Genomic DNA, 21100 nt, shown 5'->3' on the forward strand with positions numbered 1-21100 from the left:
TTCTTGGACTCTGACAAACAGCTGAGTAAGGGAAAGTTAAATATAATCTAGTATATAAAGTTGCCATTCAAAGAGTTTTCAAGGATACAAAACACCCATACTGCCTCTTAAATTATTCTAAGAACCATTCTCGGTAGATTTAAAGGTTCTTCTTTTACTTCAAGGTCTCTTTAAATGTGTCAAGCTCAACCTGTGCTTCATTCATTTATGACTGTCCTACAATATAGTGACCAATGAAAAAATTAATTTCTCATCATTCAGCAATACATTATGCTCTAAAAGATGTATATGTCATCTTTACAAGATCATCGACATATACTTTCTTGACCCTAAAAGAACATTGACATTTACTATAATCACCAAGCAAGGACATAAAGAAGTGACCCTTCTCAGGTTAACACTCCTAAAAAGGAAGATAGAAGCATGTGGCAGGGCATACAGGAATATTAGCATGGTTGAACAGAGCAGACTGCCACCAAACCAAAAATCATTACACTGAAAGTTCCTCAAGGGCAGGTTCATTCATTATTGTTTCCAGTGCCAGGCACCAGTTTGTTGCATAGTAAATGTTCAATAAATGTTTAAATAATATTCTTGAGGAAGAAAATGGATTTTTACAAATACACTTATAAAAATGTACACTGGCTAGGGGGTACAATCGTGCAGTATCTTATTGCTAAATATACCATAAATGACAACGAAAGTTGTCTTCCTCTTTTAAATGCTAACAATAGACATACTCACCAAAAAGGAAATAAAATTTAAATGGCAAATAGAAACTACAACATAATGGATGATTAATAGATTACTATCTACCTTCACAGAATCCACACAGAAAGGCATGGGGAAAATGACAGTTAAACAAAACCCAGGAAGTAATCTAGCTAGTAACACCGCAACATTTTGTAGATTAAGAAAATAAAAACAAGAGATCAAAACTGACTTGTTGACAACTGGACAGCTAGTTGGTAATTAGCAGCAAAGCCATGACTAGAAATCCTATTTCTTTACTCTCACAAAGTAAAACAAGTTCTGAGATAGCTGATTGAAAAACGTCATATAACATCTCTAGAGTTAGTTTCACAAGAAGGATACCATAAAAGAAAAGCTACTTGAAACATATGAGCAAGGCGGGAATATCTTACTTTACCTCATCATTTACAATAAACACATAGAAATCCTTGGCTCAGGACATGGAGAGAGATTATTAGCACTGAGAAAATCAGACTGAATCTAAACCAAGAATTTCTATTAAACTCGTTGAAGGTGTTTAACTGCTAAACAGCAGCCATTCACAAGTTGAAATGGTTCTAATCTCATTACAGACTGAGAATGAACTCACTAGAAGTGGAAATAGCTCTAATAACAGGGCAGCATCCAACAGTTAGAAAGGAGAACTGAAAAACAAAATCTTAACCAAAGTGCAATAACAGGCCTGTGGCCAACTAAGGATGTGTTCACTGTTTTCTGGGTCTTAGGGTAACATATTAAGATCTAAGAGAGGAGAAACAGAAAGGTAAAGATGAGAAACTACCAAGATCCTGCAAACAAGGAATAATGTAGAAATACTATAAGGTATCAAGCGATACTCACCTACTATATATTTTTATGATTATTTTTATATAGAATAAAGCCCAATTTCCTAGCATCAGAAGCACTGAGGTGCTGTGAAAAATTCCACTGATATGATAAAAAAAAAGACAACCCTCATACTCACTATCCAAGGACTGAGAAGATATTAAAGTCATGAAATTTAGCAAAGTAAGAAGTATATGACTTTCTAATAAGTAGTTTGTAATGTTAGTTTCCTAAAAGAAATGCACAAAACATAGACTTATGATGCCAGTGAGTGGGAATTTTTGTTTCAACTACTTCTTTGATTTTTTTCTCAGTTACATAAAATATATTGTTTTTAGGATACAATGTATTACGTTATGAACCAACAAGTGGCTCCATTTTTCAGATTATACTTTTGCTTTTTTGGTTTTTTCTTTTTGAGACAGGGTCTTCCCCTGTCCTATAGGATGGAGTGCAATGGCACAATCACAGCTCACTGCAGCCTTGACCTTCTGGACTCAAGCAATCCTCCCACCTCAGCCTCCCAAGTAGCTGGGACTACAGGCATGCACCACCATGCTCGGCTAATTTGTGATGGGGTTTTGCCATGTTACCCAGGCTGGTCTCAAATTCCTGGGCTCAAGCAATCCTATGGCCTTGGCCCCCCAAAGTGCTGGGATTATAGGTGTGAGCCACCACACCTGGCTAATTAGTCTTAAAATATAATTTTTCACATATACATGGAAACAGTATCAAAGACTCACAGGGATAGAAACATAAGAAAAGTCAACTATTGAGTCGACGACATTTTTCGTGGAACTCAAACAAATGATTATGATTTACATGAAAGAATAAGGGACCAAAAAAAAGCAAAAGCAATTTTGCAAAACAACACAGTAGTTGAACTTGCCTTTCCGGATATTCAGATATACAAAGTAATTAACACAACAGGGTACTGGCAAAATGAAACAGTAGAATATTAGCACCACAGAAGCACAGGTATTTGCTTGTGTGATTCGCAGCTGTCTTCTAGGAATTAGAACAGTGACTGGCACAAAGAAAGTGTTCTTTGTGCCATATGGTTGGTAAATAGATATCTGAACAGAATTGGGAAGACAGAAATATATACAGATGCATATTTGAAAACGTACTAGCAAAGTCTTCAAACATTTACCAAAAAAAAAAAAACAGAAAAGAAAATGATTGCAGTAGGTAATATTTTAAACAAGGTGCAAAAATAAATATAAATCTGAAGAGAAAGAACTGACAAATTCAGCTACTTTTAAGACCTTTCTTTCATCAATAAACAATATGCATAAAGTAAAAAAAGAAAGCTTCAAAATGAAAGAAGGTATTTTCCACAAACATAACTAAAAACAAAAGGTTACTATCCAGAATACATAAAGAATTTGTAAAAATCTATAAAGAATAAATAACTGGATGGAAAAATAGGCAAAATATTTTAATAGGCAAGTTAAAGAACAGCAAACCTGAAAAAGCCAATTGTATTAGTCCATTTTCATGCTGCTGATAAAGACATACCCAAGACTGGGCAATTTACGAAAGAAAGAGGTTTAATGGGACTTACAGTTCCATGCGGCTTGGGAGGCCTCATAATCATGGCAGAAGGAAAGGAGGACCAAGCCACTTCCTATGTGGATGGCAGCAGGCAAAGAGAGCTTGTTCAGGAAAACTCCCCTTTTTAAAACCATCAGATTTCATGAGACTTATTCACTATCACGAGAACAGCACAAGAAAGACCTGCCCGCCATGATTTAATTACCTCCCACCAGGTCCCTCCCACAACCCGTGAGAATTCCAAATGAGATTTTGGTGGGGACACAGTCAAACCATATCACCAATACACATGAAAAAGCCAATAGACCTGTAGGATTGCTTGAGCGCAGAAAATTGAGACAAGCCTCGGTAACACAGCAAAAGCCCATCACTACAAAAAAATTAGCCAAACATGGTGGTGCACACTTTGGGAGGCTGAGGTGGGAGAACTGCTTGAGCCCAGGAGGTCGAGGCTGCAGTGAGCCATGAAAGCAAACACACAAAATATTTTAACAGGCAAGTTAAAGACTAGCAAAACAGAAAAAGCCAATACACATGAAAGGATGTCGATTTTCACTAGTAATCAGATAAGCCCAAATAAAAATCACTGATATACATTTGCCATACCTTACATTAACAAAAAAACTTGTGGCGTATTTAAACACTGGGTTATTCTATGACAAAAAGGAATGAACAACAACAAAAATAACAGAAGAATAAATGTATGATACATTCATGAGTTACAGAATCACACAGGCAGTATAACTGCATATATACACACAATGTAAAAACGTGCTTATTACCTTTACATAGGATTTAGTGTTGCTTTTGTTAAAGTATTAAGAAATGTAAGAGAATAAAAATTTTTAGATTTAACCATGAGAAAGGGCCACAGAAGTCTTAAACTGTATAGGTAGCATTTATTAAGTTGGGTTGTGGTTACAAAAGTATTTGGTTTATTATTTTTTATACTTGTACATATCTTACACATTTCTGATATGGCTTGGCTGTGTCCTCATCTTGAATTGTAGTTCCCACAATCCCCATGTATTGTGGGAGGGACCAGGTGGGAAGTTATTGAATCTTGGGAGCAGTTTCCTCCATTCTCTTCTCATGATACTGAGTGAGTCTCATGAGATCTGATGGTTTTATAAGCATCTGACATTTCCTCTGCTTGCACTTACTCCATCTCGCCTCCCTATGAAGTTCCTGTTGATCCTTTGCCATCTGCTGTGATTCTAAGTTTCCTGAGGCCTCCCCAGCAACACAAAACTGTGAGTCAATTAAAGCTCTTTCCTCTATAAATTACCCAGTCTTCGGTATTTCTTCATAGCAGCGTGAGAACAGTAATACAGTAAGTACCAGGAGAAGGGTGCTGCTGTAAATATGCCTAAAAATGTAGAAGCAACTTTGGAACTGGGTAACAGGCAGAGGCTGGAACCATCTGGAGGACTGAGAAGACAAGGAATTGTGTGAAAATTTAGAACTTCCTAGAGACTTGGAGGGTTAAGAAGACAGGAAGATGTGGGAAAGTTTAGAACTCCCTAGAGACTTGTTGAATGGCTTTGACCAAAATGCTGATAGTGATATGGACAATGTAGTCCAGGCTGAGGTGGTCTCAGATGGAGATGAGGAACTTCTTGGGAACTGGAGCAAAGGTGACTCTTGCTATGCTTTAGCAAAGAGACCGGCGGCATTTTGCCCCTGCCATAGAAATATGTGGAACTTTGAACTTGAGAGAGATGACTTAGGATATCTGGCAGAAGAAATTTCTAAGCGTCAAAGCATTCAAGAGTAAGCAGAGCATAAAAATTTGGAAAATTCACAGCCCGATTATGCAGTAGAAAAGAGAAACCCATTTTCTGGGGGAGAAATTCAAGTGGGCTGCAGAAATTTGCATAAGTAACAAAGAATGGAATGTTAATCCAAAGACAATGGGGAAAATATCTCCAGGGAATGTCAGAGAACTTCACAGCAGCCCCTCCCAACACAAGCCCAGTGGCCTAGGAGGAAAAAAATTGTTTCATGCACTGGGCCCAGGGTGTCCCTGCTCTGTGCAGCCTCGGGATATTATGCCTGTATCCTAGCTGCTTCAGTCCCAGCTGTGGCTAAAAGGGGACACGATAAAGCTCGGGCCATTGCCTCAGAGGGTCCAAGCCCCAAGCCTTGGCAGCTTACACATGGTGTTGGGCCTGAAAGTGCACAGAAGTCAAGAAGTGAGGTTTAGAAACCTCTAACCAAGATTTCAGAAGATGTACAGAAATGCCTGAATGTCCAGGCAGAAGTTTGCTACAGGGGCAGAGCCGTCATTGGAGAACCTCTGCTAGGGCAGTGCAGACGGGAAATGTGGAGTCAGAGCGCACACACAGAGTCCTGACTGGGGCACTGCCTAGTAGAGCCGTGAGAGGAGGGGCACCATTCTCTAGACCCCAGAATGGTAGATCCAGCAACAGCTTGCACTTCCACCTGGAAAAGCTGCAGGCACTCAACGCCAGCCTGTGAAAGCAGCCAAGAGTGAGGCTAGTCTGTACCCTGCAAAGCCACAGGGGTGGAGCTGCCCAAGGCCGTGCAAGCTGACCTCTTGCATCAGCATGACCTGGACATGAGACATGGGGTCAAAGTAGATCATTTTGGAACTTTAAGGTTTAATGACTGCCTTATTGGATTTTAGACTTGCATGGGGCCTGTAGCCCCGTTGTTTTTTCGCCAATTTCTCCCATTTGTAAAATGTGTATATTTACTCACTAGGAAGTAACTAACTTGCTTTTGATTTTACGCGTTCATAAGCAGAAGGGACTTGCCTTATCTCAGATTTGGACTTGGACTTTTGAGTTCATGCGGGAATGAGTTAAGACTTTGGGGGGACTCTTGGGAAGGAATGATTGTGTTTTGAAATGTGAGGACATGAGATATGGGAGGGGCCAGGGCCAGCATGATATGGTTTGATTGTGTCACCACCCAAACCACATCTTGAATTGTAATCCCCATAATCCCCACAAGTCGTGGGAAGGTCCTGGTGGGAAGTAATTGAATCATGGTGGCAGTCTCCCCCATGCTGTTCTTGTGATAGTGAATAAGTCTCATAAGATTTGATGGTTCTATAAGCATCTTGCATTTCCCCTGCTTGCATTCACTCCATCATACCACCCTGTTTAGAAGGTGCTTGTTTCTCCTTGGCCTTCTGCCATGATTATAAGTTTCCTGAGTCCTCCCCAGCATTGTGGAACTGTGAGTCAATTAAACCTCTTTCCTTTATACCCAGTCTCAGGTATTCCTTCATATCAGCATGAGAATGGACTAATATAATTTCATATTACTTTTAAAGTCATTTAGTGTTTATTACTAAGGAGTGGGGTCAGTGTTGATTTACTCTGATATCCCCAGTACCTAGAACAATGAATAATACACAGTAAGCACACATTAAACATTTGGTATATGATCAAATTGAGTCCCTTCTTTATCCCTCACACTAAGCTGGTACAAATTTATAGTGACAGGAAATTTCTAACTAGCCCACTGCATATCTCAATAATTCTATTAAAATTCCATAAAATTATTGTATCAACTATATCTCCCTGTATTGTCTTGTAACTCGTCTTAGTTGTACCTTCTTGAGATCATATAGAAAAGGTCACACATTTCTTTTAAATTAGAAAACTCTGTTTCATTTTCTTATCTCCATTCCATTGATCCTGAGATGTTTAGGATCCAGATTTATACCCAGTAACATATAACTATCCCTCTCAGCTTCAGTAGACACTCACAGAGGCAATAAGCATGTGTTGCCAAGCTGCGTCCACATTTCAGCCCAACACTGACTAGGACAGGTGGGAACAGAGTCCTTAACCAAAACATCAGCAGTCTCTCCAGTGCCAGGCATCTGAATAGCAGTACAAGACAAGGCATATTCTCAACCAAAACCAAACTAAATGAACATATACCAAAAAATAACAGTCTGCAAAAGCAAGATATTTTATTAAGAAAATGCCACAAAGCATTAAGTATTATAAATGTTTTCAAATATAAGAGTGTGATTTTTACAAGAAAATAATTGCTCAAGATGATTTATGTCAAAATGACAAAGAACTTACAATGATTTTCCTGCAGTTTTTAAACAATTCAAATACCTTTGGTTCTAGTTTCATCAACAAAGCTGTTATTCTCAAAGCTGCTACATGTATATGAGAAATAATCATATATAGAGGCAGGGAAAGAAACACTATTTTCTTACATGGTATCCTGTAAGTAATGAAGATTCAGAAAACAGATAAATCACGCTGTGAAACCTATAGTATGAGATGGATTGGAACTCATGAGAAATAATAATTTACTTAGAAAAATGCAATAATAATTATAAATATTTCCTGAAGGTTCTACACTAGATCATTCACATAAAATTTTATATATACACATATATGCAAATCTATATGCTATGAGATATAAAGGTGTTAAATAAATGTAAAATATTATGACTTCAATGATGATAATCACTAAAGGCAAATATCAGTTATCTAACATCTGTTGAATCAATGAGCTAATAAGTAAATGAAAAAATATAAAAATTAAAACAAAGGCAAAAATAATTAGGAATGAAAGGCATAGGAAGAACACATTAGTTGCTGACTAAATAGAATCATCTCTCAAAGAAAGAACAAGGGCAAGAGGTGGCTGGGGCTTCTCCACTCCTAGTCTCTCTGACCAGCACCACCACCACCGCACAAGAAAAAGTACACTAAGTGTATGTTGCTATGTACACGCTGTATGTGCTTGCTGTGCAAATACAGTCAAAACAGCTTCCACCTCAAACTCTACTCCCCTCTCCTAGAAATTCAGAACCCTCAAACTGCCAGGAGCACACTCAAATATGCCATATATCCTCAACATAAACTGAACTGAAGATTTCACTTGTATGTATTTTATGTATTTATCAACCACACACAAAGAACTGTCATTTTCTACAATTCGATTGTTTACAAAATCTGCACGAACCAGAAAATTTCCAACTCTCCCTAATTTTATACTGCCCCAGCCTCTTATGATTATGTGAAATATGAAGAGGATACAATTCATATCAAAAAGTAGCTGTTGAATTTAAATAAGACATAAATATAAAAGGTCTTCATAACCTCTTTCCTTCATCTAATCTTTGTTAAAATTTCACCGTCTTAATGAGGCACACCCTGATTACTCTACTTAAAACTGTGACTTCACACACTTCCCTCTGCCCAACCCTAGCAAGCTTGATCTTGGCTGTCCCGACTGCCCTTACCCTACTCAGAATTTTCTGTTTTCTCCAAAGGAAATAACACTTTCTAACACATTACATATTATTTATTGTCTCTTTATACCAGGAGGCAGGGCTAATCCTCAGTTTTGTTTTCTGTTTTATCCTGAGTACCTCAAACAGCACACAGTAAGCACTCAGTAAATATTTACTCAATAAATGAATGAATGACTATTTGCTATAATGCAGATGTCTCATGCCATATGTTTGAATAGCAGTACACATTCTACATATTGTACCTTGGTAAGAAAATACTATTGACAATGACAAAAGGAACATTTTGTTATTTCCTAAAATTATAAAGCTGCAAATATATTAGTCCACTTTCACACTGCTATAAAGAACTGCCTGAGCCTGGATAATTTATAAAAGAAATGGGGGTAATTGACTCACAGTTCAGCACTGTAAGTTCAGGAAACTTACAATCATGGCAGAAGGCAAAGGGGAAACAAGGCACCTTCTCTACACAGGGTGGCAGGAAGGAGAACAAATGGAGAAGGAACTGCCACACACTTATTAAACCATCAGATCTCATGAGAACTCACTATGAGGAGAACATCATGAAGGAAACCACCGCCATGATTCAATTACCTCCAGCTGGTTTCTCCATTGACACGTGCAGATTATAAGGATTATGGGGATTCAATTCAAGATGAGATTTTGGGAGGGAACACAGCCAAACCGTATTAGATATAGTCTATGCTTTTCAGCTGGACTGGCACCTCAATCTCTTGGTAGCCTAAGTTAATCAATAGAAGACTTTTCCCAATTAAAAATACTTAAACAAGCAGTTTAACATTCTTGTAATAGATGAATGCTAATAAAATATTTTGAGGCTAAACTCAAATAGGTGACAGGTGAATACCTGTCATATTCTTTGATTGGCATTTTTCATTCCTCTGTATGTTAAAGCGGGACTACTGGAATTGATCTGTACCCTACCTCACCTCACAAATACACCCAACTGCAAGCCTTTCTGACATCAGTGCTAAAAACATACAGACAAAACATATAGTCCCAGCTAAAATGGAAACTTGCAATAGATTAATCTGTCATGGTAATATGAAGATAGTGTCCTTTTTATTTCTTCCATTTTCTTCAAGTTCTTAGGATGAACACTTCACCAGAACAAGTACAGTAGTTCCCGCTTTTCCATGGTTTTGAGCTCCAGGGTTTCAGTTACCCACAATCAACAGCTGTCCAAAAATAGGTGAGTATAATCCAATCAGATATTTTGAGAGAGAATCACATTTACATAACTTTTATTTGTCTATTCTTATCAATGTTCTATTTTATTACTAGTTATTACTGCTAATCTCTTACTAATTTACAAATTAAACTTTATCAAAGGTATGTATGCATAGGAAAACAGTGTATATAGAGTTCAGTACTATCTGTGGTACCAGGCACCCACTAGGGATCTTGGAACATATCCCCTGTGGAAAAAGGGGACTCCTATATAGTAAAAAAAGATACTACATCCCCAGCATGCATTCCTCGTCTTTATTAGATACTAGCACCTGACTTTTCTTTGAATATTTATTTACCCTCTCTCAAGTATACAATTAGATACTCAGTCCTGGGGGTATCAGGACTGGTAAAGATGATCAACATAATTTATCCCCTTATCCACTACAAATTGTTTGGAGATGAGCACATGCCACAATTCGGGCCAAAGAGAGCACACAAATTGGTGGGGTGTGTGCATCAACCCTGCAAGAGACTTCTGCTCTTCAGAAGAAAGACATGTTGAGATGGCAGCCAGTCTACAACACAAGAGGACAGCCTAGAGCCAGAGATCCACAATGTGGCACCCAAGAATGAAGCTGGCAGTGCGGGTCAAAGAGTTAAGAAACAAGAAACCAGTACCTAGGGGCTGTTTTGGTAGCCCATCAAGCCTCATTGAAGCTGAATTGTCCTCTATCCTTTTCAGTTATGTGAATAAATAATTGTTTTATTTTGTGTGGTTAAAGCTATTTGTTTTCATTGCTTGCAATATAAGCAGTTCTTACCACCAGCCTTCCCACAGATGAAGAAAATATTTATTTATATGGTATGGCTGAAACAGAAGACACCTAACAAACGACTTCTTTTTTCATTTCAATGTTTTATTTGTTTATTTAATTTTTTTGAGACGGAGTCTGGGTCTGTCACCCAGGCTGGAGTGCAATGGCATGATCTTGGCTCACTGCAACCTCTACCTCCCGGGTTCAAGCAATTCTCCTGCCTCGCCTCCCGAGTAGCTGGAACTACAGGCACACGCCACCATGCCCAGCTAGTTTTTGTATTTTTAGTAGAGACGGGGTTTCACCATTTTGGCCAGGATGGTTTCGATCTCTTGACCTCGTGATCCACCTGCCTCAGCCTCCCAAAGTGCTGAGATTACAGGCATGAGCCACCACACTCGGCCCATTTCAGTGTTTTATCTGCATTTAGACATAAAAATGACTACTAGGTGGATTAAATATTTAGGTTCTTGCCTGTCATGCCCAGGTCAGTATCTAGGAATTTAACATCCAAAAATTTAAAGACTATGTACACTGGGAGGCCAAAGGAAGATAAACATTGAAAAGTGTATAGATCTACAGATTGGGAAAGCTGTGGTCCCTAAAGACATATGTTGGCATGGCATTAGCAAACTCATTATCAGGTTGGGTAATGAATTTGTGCAAATCAAGTATTGTCATTATAATAGTGTTCTATCTTCTTCAGCCATTTCAGCAAAAGGTAAGAGTTTATAATGACATATATAATTTTACCATAAAACACAGAGAATTAATACCTTAGCAAGTGTTTTATCCTTGATATTACCTAAAAGATCCTAGGACATAATTGAAAATTAGCCAGAAACAACTGTAAATTAAGTAAAATAGAGACCAAAATTGCAGATTTTATATATAAATACACACGTGTATGTACACACACATATATCCATCATGGAAAAGACCGAATTTAGGAACAACCTGGTAATACAAAAAAGAAATTGTCTTCCACCTGTAAATTTTCCTTAAACTTTCATTTGACTTAAATATGAAACTAGAGACCTGCCAAAAAGTTTTAATAAATAATACATCATAAAGATATGTTCCATTATACTTGGCTGTAATAACAAAAATAATAAAAATTGAATTGAAAAGATATAATAACAAGCTGAATACCAAGTTCAATAATAACAAACTGAAATAATTCACAATGATAAAGGAAATATCACAAGTTCACATTAAAATGATGAATGCCCTAAGGTCTCCAAAAATAAAATTTGAAAGCAAATATTAAAGGTGCAGAAAGTTACAAATAAGGTAATTTAATCCTAATCGTCAACATGATCATTCATCAGGTTTGAGGAGACTGAAGAACAGAAAGAGGCAAAAACACTTACTAAAACACAAGTAGTATTTTACAAAGGGATACTCATGGAACAAATTAAAGTGGTACAACTCAATCTCACACATACACAGGCAAAAATTCTCATCTGGCGAATCTTGTCTATTGTTTGGGGAAAACAGGATCTTCAGGCAGAAAGTGTAAACGTAACACTCCATGCATACAGGGAAACTGACGTCTGCACTCTCAGTCACTAGGTTACTATGGACACATATCAATAAGTCAATAGACGGTTAGTGGCTAGACAAATGATGGTTGAATTAAAACCATTTCTCTCCTCATGAAAACAATGGTGTCTACGGCCATACCACCCTGAATGCGCCCGATCTCATCTGATCTCAGAAAATAATGGTATTTTTCTCATAAATATAAACACATATAAACCAGAAAATGAGTCTCACACAGAGAAGAAACACTTATTTTTTACTCACTATATACTAATGCTGCCTTGAGGAAATTAAATAACTCTTTTCTATTTGGACACAATTAATGCAGATTCTTAAAGTAACAAAAATTAGCATTTCATATGCAATTAAGTAAAGTTTAAAATAAGTTAATGTTAACAAAACTAACATCCAGTAAGGAAAATTGAAATATACACGCACATCGAGGTTAACAAATGCAGTAGTATAAAGTACTACAGAAAAAATTCAGAATATGTTTGAATAAGTTTTAACTTTTTTTTTTTTAAAAAAATAACAAGGAAAAAAACTGGTATTAGGAACTTGGCAAAAAATTAACAATAAGCAGTTTTCGGAACATGCTGTGGAATGATTAGGGTTCAGCTCAATTTCCTATACTGCCAACATCTAGAGCTATAGCAAACATAAAATATATGCTTGTAATATATGGTCCTAATCACAATAAAATCACAAATCATCTAAGGGATAGGTTTATGTTCAGTGTGGTATATGTATGCATTTTTTAAAAAGAAAGAGGGTCAAACAGTAAGGTTTATGGTGAATATTTATTTTAACCAAATAATTTTGCTATTGGATTAATCTAATACTTTATTAGTATATTAATTACTTTGGTCTATATGAGCATGAAAGTCTACCTTATGAGTATTAACATATTTTATTAGAATAACCAAATAATTTTATCATATAGAATTATCAATCTACCCTATGACTATTAAAATATTAATTGAAACATAAGCTTTAAGCTGTAAGCTCCTTGAAGCTACCCACTGTACTCCTTTGTTTACTACCGTATTCCCAGGACAAGAGCCCAACACAGTGTTTAGCAAGTGGTAAGCACTCAATAACGAATAAAGTCATTTATAAAGGCATAGCAGATGAGATGAATTATCCCTCTAGGCAAGGGATCAGCAAACTTTTCCTATAAAGGACCAGACAGTAATTTTTTCAACCCTGCAGGCCATAGGGCCTGTGTCCAAACTACTCAACTCTACCTGTGTAGCATGAAAGACTCTAAAGCTAATAAATAAATGAATGGAAATGGCTGTGTTCTAATAAAACTGAAATTTAACTTGCTTATAATTTTCATGTGTTATAAAATTTTCATTTGATTTTATTCAACTATTTAAAAATGTAAAAACCATTCTTAGCTTGCCAAAACTACAAAAACAGCTATCAAGCCATATTTGGCCTGCGAGTTATATTACTAGTTTACCAACCAACCCTTGTTCTAGGCCTACAATTAGATATTGTCCATATACAACTAAATGCTGTATATTGTAAGAAATTTAATATGAGGAAAAAGGCTTAGATTGAAAAAAAAAATCTCTCTGAACTTCATAGCTCCATCTGTAATAGAACTAATATAAAAACTAATATAAAAACCAGAATTGCTGTTAAGATTAAATGAGATAATGCATAGTGATGAATACATATCAAATGCTCAGCTCAGAACCTGGGAAGAATCTTTAGAAACAGCAGATGTTACAGGCAGACCACCTCACATCAAAGTTTACTATAGTGAGCAAAATATTAATATTCTCCTAAGAACTTTGTGTCAATATTTGCAAAACTATTTTTAATTTACTGACAACTGAAAGAAATTACTACAAGGCAATGAGTGTCAGTAATCAACCTAATTTCAAAAAACCAATGCAAAAGCCATTAGACTGTCATTCTCAATTACTTAATTTACTGTCTGCCAATAATTTAACTAATATAGGTTAATGAGTTTATACATTTTACACACATAAAAGCTATCAGGTTATACTATGCTGACTCCTCTAAAATTCTTTAATGAGAAAGAAAACATATCCTTTAAAAAAATTGTAATAACATATATTGTAATAACATATTGTAAGAACATATTGTAATAACATTATTTCATGGACTATATCCAGAGAGACTTGGCTTCATAAAACAAGAGGCAAAGAGTTAAGCCTGGTGAAAACATTCCCAAGTTTCCTATTAACTTATTCATTTTAGGTCGAGTCATCATTTAGTACCCATCCATTTATCCAGGACAGAAAACACTTGTGCAAATTATCCTGGCAAGATGTTATGGGGCTCTGAGACATCTACTGTAACTTTATGGACTGAGTTTATAAGGTTAGGAACTTATAAGTGCTATTCCCTCCTAGGTATCATGCACATCAATTTTGAAAATTTATTTCCAGTGACTTGCATACAGATCCTTACCTAGTATAATTAAATACAATATATATATAGCTAATAAACTCTAAGATTCTTTTCAATAAACTAAAATTCTCCAACAAAATATAGCCTAATTCTCTGATAAATAAGATAACCTTTAAAGTATCCAATCTTAAAGGATGTGATCTATTGACAACTGTCTCCCTCACTAAATGAGTAACATTAATAAGAACATTTGAGTACATTTAGTATTAGATATGAATCACTTTACATGAATTACATTTCTGAATCCCCATAATAACCTTATAAGGCAAGTGTAATTATCACATTTTAAAATATGCAGACTGTAGTTCCCAGAGATTAAATAACTTGCCCAAGGTCACACAATTGATAGGAACACCATGTGGGATCTGACCCTATCATGCTTTGTACTTTGCTTGGTACCCTGCTTAATTAAACTTTTGTTATTTGGGCACGACTAAGCAGAAAAATGCCTTTATAATTTATAGGAACATTTATTTAGTTATTATTCTCTAGTTTTAAATACCTGAACATCCATTAGCTGTTAGGCAGACATGATGACCCCACATGACCATGCTACATCCGAAGACTTAGAAATTTTCATGGTTTTCACAGCCTCCTGAAAATGGGCAATGAATGCTTATCTATCTCTCTCTCCCTTTTTCCTTCTTCTTCATTACATTATCATTATCTTTATTATTATATTTATGACATAAGTTGACTTTTTCTTTTTCTTTTAAACCTACCATTACAATCAACATCTCTGTGTATAAATGTTTGGTTCTGGTTATTTTCTTTAGAAATGAATTCTGGAAATAAAATTACTGGGAAAATTATGAGAGCATTTTCAGGTTCCTTGATATTTGATGCCAGAGTGCTTTCTAGGAAAGTTGTAAAAATATGTATTCCTATTAGTAGTATATAAGGATGAACGGTTCATCCTTTTAAAATATAAGTAATTTTAGGAGAGACAATTCATCATGGATTTCTTGCTGTGAATTAATGGAAATGATTTACTTGCTCCTTAACAGCAAACAGAAATCTGTTTCATTATGAGAAAGATGATTTCCATTGGAGGAGAAGGAAAGAGAAAGTTAAGATAATTTTGGAGTGTGCAACACGGATAGGAAGTGGTTCTTTCAGTTGAGGACTGAGTGGCTAATGGACAGTATGAAAAGAAATGGACGTGCTCAGAGGGGAAAATAGTTGTCTATCAATTAAGTAAAGTTAACGAGGTAAGAAGAAATCAAAGACCATCTTTAAAGTTGGCTCTGAAAACATGAAGTATAATTTACTATACCTTCATATTGGCATATTGATATGGATTTTCTTAGCAAATAAGCAATGATAAAATTTTACTTGGTTTTAACATGTTAGCTTCTTTATTTTCCCCTATTCATTGCTGACATTGCCTTTCTTCTCATCAGTATGCAAGATACACACTTAAAAATATTTTGGGGGGATATTTTCAAGAGTCTTGGAAGAATTGAATATATTCAAGTTTTAATAATAAGAGTCCATAATCATTCATTAAATGGAATTGACTGGAACTCTGTAATTAAAAACTGCCTGCCAGATTAAGGGCACAGTAGGCATAGAGCAAAATGACAGATACTCCAAACAATCAAAGATACAGATCTAAAATTAGCTCAAACTTGTTCTCAGATTTGCTAAGAAGGGGAATAGTTCCATAAAGTAAACTGAAATCTAAAAGATCTCTGTTTGTGGATACAGGTATGAACATCGTCTTTTTCCCTGCAGAGATATAATCACAAAATAACCAATTCCCACTTTCTTCTTCATTGTATAAAGTGTACTGTGGCAGATTGTTCCTTTTATTTACCAGGCTTCTAGAAACATTTATACTTTTCAAGCTGAAAAGGTTGTTTTTTAAATCATCAAATAACAGCCTTCAAGTAATGATTTCTTCAGCAAGAATGTCTCAGGATTCAACTCTTAAAAACCTAAGTAACAGTATAAAAACTCTAAGTATATTGCCTAGTATAATCTAGTATTCTCTTTCTGGTATCTAGACGGTGTATAAAGGAAAAGAAGAAATGCAATTTAACCTTGTAGCAATTCTCCATTCTTTCCCAAACTTAAAGAGACATTCTAATCTAGCATAATCTTCATTGTCCTATGTGTTGTAAAATAACCTTTTCTTTCAACAAGGCATTGAACGAAAGCTATAGTGTTTCAAACAAGAAAGTCATCGCTTCTGTTAATGGAAGTCGAACGTCTTTTTAGAACAGCACAGGGTTTTAAATGATGGCTTTTTTCCTAAAACCAGAGCCAGACTTCTGGGTGAAAGAGGGTACAGGGAAAACTTAGCATAGCAGGCTTGAGACTGCTGTCTTTAAAATGGCCTGCTTGCAAGATTGGCTTTTGGCTGACATCAGGAAACTTGAATTGTAAATAGTTTCTACACTGATAGAAAACTTTCTTTCTTTGAGAAAGAGTCTTACTCTGTCTCCCAGCCTGGAGTACAGTGACACAATCTCGGCTCACTGCAACCTCTGTCTCCAGGGTCCAAGCGATTCTCGTGCCTCAGCCTCCTGATTAGCTGGGATCACAGGTGTGTGACACCACGCCAGGCCAATTTTTTGTATTTTTAGTAGGGTAAAGAGTAAATGTTCCGGGGTGAAATACATTTGAGAAATATTAAGGTAAAATTAGATTTTTGGCAGACTTACTTAAAATGATACATGCACAGTGGGTTTCCAAAAGGGGCATACAGAATGTGGCAAATTTCACAAAATCATTTGATCACAGAAATCTTTTTTATATGAAGCAAAGCAGGACCAGTGCTTTTCTGTTTTCGTTCTGAAAGAGGGATCAGATACCTGCTTCATATAAACTTCAATCTGAACCTACTAATGACTAGGGATACCAGGATGAATGGCCGCAGAATTCAGCTTCCAGAAGTTCACATGTTAACAGGGAAAAGGAGTAAAATGATGATGGAATTGTTTATCTCAAACTCAGCAAGAAAGTATAAACAAGGGACTAACCACCACCTCCAGGTGGGGAACTGTGAAGGGATGAATTCATAAATTAAAGTGCATATAAAAATATCTGGCATATTTTAAGCACTAAAAATACTTGGTTGTTATTACTTTTTAGATTGTCATAGTCGGTTGGTTTACGCGAAGGAAGAATCCCATGAGTCAGACGAAGGAGGGAAGAGAGAGTCACAGAGGCCCTGGAGAACACAGAGTGTAACATCAGATGAATGAGGAGAGGCAGGCAGGTGCCCCTGGAGGTCCTGTGTGTCTCACCGGGAGCTCTTCAATGTAAAGGGCAAAGTCTCACCCTTTCTAAAAGCCTTCAGTATGTTAAACAAATTCAAACAAAACAAGCTTCAAAAAACATCGATGGCAATAAAGTCAATTTGAAAGGACTATGATTGAGGCAAGCATAAGAATTAAGGTATATTCAAGAGATAGTTTCACATAATGTTCCCCTGGCAGTCTCATCATTCCCTTGGTGAGATGCTAATAAGGGTTAGACAGCCAGTCTAAGGAATATAAAGTGAAGAACCTGTCACTCAGTTGTCAAGGGAAACTGCCTGTCTATAATTCCCTTAGCAAAGCCTTTATATCTTAGCATATGTTAATTAGAATTCATGCTTAAGCCTAAAAATTTATTACACTCCAGGCTTTGTTTCATTTTGTTTATATTTTTTAAAGAAATATATCAAAAAATGGAGTTGAGCTTTATATATTTTGTATAGTTTCCTCTGTTTGGCATAATAGTCAAACTTACTAACTGTTCACAATTTCTAACAGTCCAGTTTGTCATTTTCTCTAATTAATTTTTCATCTAAAAGTCATTGGCATGTGGCTGAGAAGAACTGAAAAAGAGACGTAGCTAAGAGTAGAAAATAATAAGATTCATGAGATTAGGTAGATAAATGCAGATGTTTTTAACTGGAGATTCTGTGAAATGTAAATAGAATCAAACCTGAGGCTTTATCAAATTCAAAAGGATATCCTAAGCAATTCTGATTATGAATTACATCTACATTCATAAATTATGCACTTACAAAGATGAAGTGTTTGAAATATTTTTAAAAAGCAATGTTACTGAGAAAAAATAAAATATTAAAAAGGTCTTAAGCAAACAATTTTAGGAAGTAAAATAAAACACTACCAGCTTATATTAAAATAGTGCTTTAGTATTCCCAGAGAACTCTACATGTATGCCATTATTAGATCATTAGTATAAGCACATGAGAAAGTCAGGAATATGACATCATGATTTAGTTTCACGTGTGGCAGTAAGACTTTCATATATGTAAATTAACAACACAAACGTAATTTGCACTTAATTCAAGAAAACAATCACTTTACTACCTATAAAAGCCTAAAAACGAAAATGCACACTGCTAACAGCCAAGATTAAGTATTAGTTATTTGATATCCACACTTGAATGTACCCTTCACCCAATAACCTGCCCTCCCCACTATTTGAGAATCAGTGTCCCCATCTTTAAATTGGAATTAAAATATAAGCATTTTCTGTTTATCATCAGTAGTCCATTTATGAAAAATCAGACGTTCTATTCAAATGCCAACCAGGTGACAATTTCCAAAGTTATATTTAAACCCAAATTCCCAATTCCCTAAAATGTAACTGAAACACATTTATACAGGTAATAGCCATTATGATGAAATGTAAAATGATGAGACATTTTCTGCTACTGCAACTAACATTTATAGCATTTTATATTTATAAAAGGGAGCATTGGTTTTTAAAGATTAGATACACTACCCCTGCCCATCGAGAGCACTCTTCAAAAATTTGGGTATGGCCATGCAAGTATTCAATGACAGTGGGAAAATACTATAAAAAATATTGGTTTTATAAGATATATTCTTCAATAATTCATGCAATTTGCTTTAAAAAACCTTTATCTTTCCCAAGAGGGAAAAAGATACGATGAAACACAGGAGGCAAAAATCTGCCTATGTTTCTTTCTCCATTCCTCCAGGTTATAGTGCTAGAATTATCAGGGATCTGGAATTATCTTATTATCTCTGTAATAGAAAATCTGTGGTTCAGCATTGACTCACCCTTTCTGCTAGCCTCATTCACCATATATACAGGGGTTCAATATTTCCCTTAACCAAGCTTGTCTTCATAAACACAGTTACAATGAGTCTTTGGGCACCTTGTTGCAGTATTCTTGATGCTATGTTCTTCTAAGACTTGGAAGGATTAACAGAGAAGATAAAATCAGAACTTGGACCTACAGTCCTATTCCAGACTTATGCTAGGGTTGTTTTCATCATACCATCTAGAACATGGCCTTGTGTTGATAGCAACACTTTCTGGAATGGGAAAATACTCATAGGTAACACAAAGAAAGACATACTAAAAATTTGCCTATACCCTTGCTAATTTCATATTACCAAATCACTCTGATTCTTCAGTGTTCTATCTTGGATCAATCCAATATCTTATAAGTAGCTTTTGTTAATAGGTAATTTAAGAATTTATCAGTTTATAAGGTTTTGGTCTTTCCTGGTCTGGTCCAACTATTGCACCTTTACCCTTGCTGCCTCAAAATCAAAGGTTTAGAGGGACATACCGGAAACATAATGTAAAGTATTTGATTATGTCGTTGACATTATGTCACAGTGACAGTGATAGTGGCATTCATTCCCAGGGATGCTACATATCCAGCACAAGGAACAACTGTCTTACCCCATAGGCCAAAGGCGTTACCTGTTGAGAAGCAGTAGCAGTGACACAGTCCCAGTTCTAACAACATTCTTTTTATAGAAAACATGGACATTGATCCTAAAGCTGTCTCTCACTAGTTCTACCATTCTGTTGAAGTCGCTTAGCTTTCTGGGCCTCAGTTCCCTCATCAAAAAATTGGGATAAAGAATATTGTTTAATTTCTTCTATTTTAAATTACAGTAGGCCCTTCATATCCACAGGGGATTGGCTACAGGACCCTAGAGAACATCAAAGTCTGAGGATGCTTAAGTCCCTTAGTAGGCCCTGCATATCCCAAGGTTCCCCATACACTGTTGGATGAATCCTTGGATACCAAGGGTTGACTGTATTTCATATTTTTATTATATTTATATATTTTAACTCATATCCTATAAACCTACATTTATAGCAATCCCTTGATATTCTGTAATTTTTAAGGCATTAGCTAAATCCTTCAAGTGGTTCCTTAACCCCCTAAATATTAAGGAAACAATTTTAAAACCCCCTTTCCTAAATCCATTGAAGACCCAACAGAATACAATAATGAAAGAATATCAGGAGTTTGATAAGACAGCACAGTTTCTTCTAAAGTTCTCAGAACATTATGGTGGTAGGCATAATAGATAGACTGAAGTAGGTGATTTTTAGCTTTGAATCAAAGAAGCACTGACTGACCCAGAGAAATGAAAAATAAAATATCAAGAGGAAAATCAGTAAGAGATATTCCTCATTCTGAGTTAATAGGAGTGAACCAGGCAGAGACGAACTAAGACAAATAGGCAAAAGGGAAAGCACCAAGATGTTACAGCTACCTGAAAACGAGGACTTTATAAACTAAGGACTGTACACCAGTTGCCAGGCTCAACACTTTGTATCAAGAAATGTTGGCTCCACAATCCACTTGTTGATTTTAACAAAGTTTTGGTATTTTAAATTTCTTCACTTTACTAGATCCCCAGTTTCACCTTCATTGCAAACTCAGACCAGGTGGGGAGGG

The 21100-nt window shown here is 36.0% G+C and overlaps 1 protein-coding gene across 4 annotated transcripts in view; it reads right to left on the minus strand.

The window, feature by feature from the left end:
- TPK1 (thiamin pyrophosphokinase 1) overlaps nt 1-21100 on the minus strand; it is a 386905-nt gene that overhangs the window by 178102 nt on the left and 187703 nt on the right. The gene's annotated exons all lie outside the window — the stretch shown is intronic.

This window comes from Pongo abelii, chromosome 6 (assembly GCF_028885655.2).
Source record: "Pongo abelii isolate AG06213 chromosome 6, NHGRI_mPonAbe1-v2.0_pri, whole genome shotgun sequence".
Lineage (NCBI taxonomy): Eukaryota > Metazoa > Chordata > Mammalia > Primates > Hominidae > Pongo > Pongo abelii.